The sequence below is a fragment of the Tigriopus californicus genome, chromosome 3 (assembly GCF_007210705.1).
Source record: "Tigriopus californicus strain San Diego chromosome 3, Tcal_SD_v2.1, whole genome shotgun sequence".
Classification (NCBI taxonomy): domain Eukaryota; kingdom Metazoa; phylum Arthropoda; class Copepoda; order Harpacticoida; family Harpacticidae; genus Tigriopus; species Tigriopus californicus.
In genome coordinates, this window is record NC_081442.1 from 14110749 (window position 1) to 14114841 (window position 4093).

General features: G+C 43.1%; 1 long non-coding RNA gene across 1 annotated transcript; it reads right to left on the bottom strand.

Annotated features, from left to right (window-relative positions):
- Window positions 1-3104: 3104 nt before the first annotated feature.
- On the bottom strand, window positions 3105-3984 carry LOC131878455 (uncharacterized). The gene is made up of 2 exons (XR_009373025.1): window positions 3790-3984; window positions 3105-3661 (listed from the first exon to the last, which is right to left on the bottom strand). It is a non-coding gene; the product is annotated as an uncharacterized LOC131878455 (long non-coding RNA).
- Between the last annotated feature and the right edge of the window lie 109 nt (window positions 3985-4093).

A 4093-nucleotide genomic window follows, 5' to 3' on the forward strand; every position in this document is an offset into this window, starting at 1 on the left:
TCTCTTCTTTCTCGGGTCCTTCATTGTTCAATTAGGCGCCTCAAATTTTTGTAGGGCTTATGTAGGCGTTGATCCAGTAGCAGGATTTAAGTCAGACTTGGACAAGTTTTTGACTAAAATTCCTGATTCAACCCTACATTCAAGGTTAGCCAGATCAGCCAACTCCAATTCGTTGGTCGATCAATAATATATAATAAATAAAAGTCAAGTAAAATGAATAATTTCTCGTCTTGAACTGCTGGGATTCCAATCCCTGAGAATTTATTTGATTTGTTCGAGCCCAGAGATATAAAAAGTCGCCTGTGGAAAAAACTTAGAATGAAAATGTATGATGTTGATAATTAAAACAAGGTAGCTTGGCAATATTCAATCTTATTTCAACACTTGGGCGCCTTTTCGACCTCAAAAAGTGGAGCCCCAATTCTACAGGAAAACCCATTCAGTGAAAATTTTGCCGCACATTGGAGATATGAGAGAGCTCTCGTATTGGGAGGAGGTTAGAAAGGTTGGGATTGTACAGTACTCAGAGAAGGTACGAAAGGTATCTGATATTGCCACGTTTTTCAAAAGCTTCATGAGCTTTGTCCCAACCCAGGATTTAGGGCCAATTCTAGCGGACGCGTAGAGGCTTGATCTGCGTTTGAAATTTGAAATTTTGCCAAATTTGAAGGCCAATCGTTGGACATTGAGAGCCCCTGCAGACCCTCAAGAATCGTGGCTCGTTTGAACAATAATGTCTACCTCTCTTTAATTCTCAGGCTCCTTCATTGTACAATTTGTTGCCCTTAAATATTTCAGAGTTCGTGGGTGGGGTGTAATCGTCTTTACTGTTGTCCTTGGAACCAGCAGTTTAGTATATGGTACATACTAGTTGGTAATGCTTGGACAATTATGATAAGTTTAATACCAAAATCAGTGAAAAAATGAAAATTATGAAAGCAATGTCTGTAAACAAGTCAAATGTTCCCCAGGCTTATCATAAGTCACTCTGTTACTAGAGGGGGGCTACCTTGGTCAAGGCCCGGCGCAACGGTTTGTTCTCTCTTTTCTGGTCGGGCGGTCCGAGGTTCGGTGACTTGTTTCGCACGGCTTTAGCATGTACCCACGAATGTCTGGTCTCCCTCAGGGGTTTTGATGAGACCGCCGTCTTGGAGCGGTTGCACCTCACATAGTGTCCCCCGAAACAATACTAGGAAAGATCATCAGTTCAAGCAAGTTCCTATCCCCATTGGTCCCACTTTGTGTCTTGCAATTTGCTCTGATAATGCTCATTGATTGAGGAGAGTTTCTGGTTTTGTCGAGAAGACCTGAAGTCTTAAATGTCTGCATTCCTCGTTCCTGTGAGGAAACGTGCCGTGTTGTTTAATGGCCACTTGAATTTCTTGAAAGTGCTTGAAGGCACAGATTCGTCATTTCCAAAGCGTGGATTGGCAGTAAAATGCAAACGGACAGTGTTAGTTGTTAAAAGGTTGTGATACTCGCTGGTTCATGAAGTTAGATTGTATTTCCCAATCAAACCAAAAATCTATATAGTCAAACGCCAACTCATTCTTGTAATTAGGCACATTTGCTACACCTCCCAATCCAGTTTGACGCCATCCTCCATGCGCCATTTATCAACCGACAATGCCCTTCATCACGAATCTTGCCTCACTTCCGTCTTCATATGGACAAGCCCAAGCAAGCTGGCCCTTTCTTCGACAGATGTAAATGTTTGTAGTAAGTCGTTATTATTCGGATTCCCCAAGGTTGACCCATAACGGACCAATATTCCTTCGTCCAGAGTCTCTCACACCTTGTGTTCATCAAGGCCGTCTGGATAGCCTCGTCAAGTTTCCCATTCTTCTGCTTCAAGACAACACCTTTCAGCTCGGTGACCAAACCATGAATGAAACGATGTCTAACCAATAGATCTCGATTTCCCTTGGCGAACTTTGGGTAACATTCCATCACCACGTCTCGACATATTCTTGAGAATTCCATCACGGATTCGTCGTTTTCCATGACCAAGGAACAAAAGAATTTCTGAACCTCAGTCTCCCGGTACGTTTCTCCCATAGGTGCGACAGTAGATTTGATTAGCTCAAAGCTCTTCAGGACTCGCTCCTCCAAATCTTCCATTACCGTCGACCCCACCTCTAGAAGCCGGAAATATTCTCGCGCTTCCAGATTCGTCCACCCATTGGCCTTTGCCACGCGGATCAAAGTACTTCACGTAATCCACCAACTTGTCCTCAGACCTCTTCGGGACAGGCGATATCCACACACCGTTGCTTGAACTGCCCATTGCCATCTCGGCTTTGCGTTCCCCGAATCCATCATTATTGAACTATGGACACGACTTTGATCGGACACTATTCAACTAGGCCACCACCGCCGCCACCATGTAGTTTTTAAAAGGGTTGTGATACTCGCTGGTTGAATGACGTAGAGTGTATTTCCAATCAAACAGAAATCAATATACCTATAGTCAAACGCCAACACATTCTTGTAATTAGCACATTGCTACAATAGCTAATTTTTCCAATAAAACAGGCCTTTGCCAATTGGTTCAGGTACTGGCGCCTTGGGAAGTGATGAGGGATTCGATAGACCAAGCTGTTCGTTGCAGAGCGGGTTTGGCCACCTCGACAGCGTGTGGCATGGTAGGGGTGTTATGATCAAATTTAAGGCCAAGAGCTCTAGTTGTTGGGATGAACAAACCTTGGCACCATTCACAGACACATAGAAGGCAGACACCTCCTTATCCATGATATTACCACTAATCATGCATCAGCCGAGTTTTGGTGACATTTATCACCAGCCTTTTTTTGGTGGCAAAGCGTAAGAATGCTGAGGCTCGTCCTTCGAAGAGAGTCTTGAGAGATTTGAGGTCATCTGCGACCGTCCAGATCGCAGTATCGCCCGCATATCCGAAGTTTTTGTCCTCTCCAACTCCAACGCAAAGATGTTGATCCTGTTGTAGCAGGCTTTAAGTCAAATTGGACAAGCTCTTGAGGAAAGTCCCTAACCCTATTTTAAAGGGCTAATCAAATCCTCAAACTCTAATTTGTTGGTGGATCAGGAAGTTAATAAAGTAGCTCTATTTATTCATTTTTTTCCTGTATCGTTTTTGAATCCAAGCCTGAGCTTGACAAGTCAATGGACATTGATCTAGTTAATGTAAAGGTCGAATTATTTCCTTATTTTAAAAAACATATTTTGGAATATAAGTTATTAAACATTATAATACAATATCCTAATATCCCCATCCATTGCTCTCATCATTTTACAACTTATTCCGGCAACAATGGCTGAAGGGTCATCTTTTGCCAGCCTACAAGGGATCAAACGGGGTCCAAGGTCAACCACTCTTCCCGTTCGGTGTGTTAGTAACCTTGGACTTTTAAGTGGCCAGTCATTGCCACTAGCATGTTCCAAATTTGCTCGCAAGTTTGCTGGATGTTGGAAGGCGTATATATGAATGAATTCAGTGGTGGGAGTTCAATGATATACGTGTACGGAACCCCAAAGTGATAAGCCCAATCGGCCGAGGCTCCACCCACCGCATACAAAATGTCGGCACTGGTTCCATAACGATAAGAGAATCCTGAGCTCCTTAGACTTGCCAACATAACATTGCCCAACGCATCCAAATTTCGGACATTAGGAGGTGGCACCACTAGAACCAAGAAAAAGTATTTATTTTTTTGTTTCGGTTTTACTTAAAAAAAAAAATATCCTGTCGATCTTGCCCTTTGACACCGAATTGCAAACAATTCCAGGTAGTTGCATTGGTTTTTTAATTACGTGTATGTGAATAGGGCCGGAGGATCATTTGACCGTAGGAGTGGAAGCTCAAGTGGAGAGGGAACATTTCACGCCCATATTTCTTCATTATTTGCAGATTAGCGACCAGCACGGCTCTAGTCTCAGGCTCGGAAAAGGCCCTGGTGCCCTTGTAGATATTTGAGCAAGGATTACTCGACGTTGAAGGACCGCCAAAATCTGCTCGTGACAAGAAATATTGTTATAAACACAAATTGGTTTAAATTGACATGGCACTTCTGAACCCCCTAATGTACATTGTGGACATTCAATTACTTGGGATAAA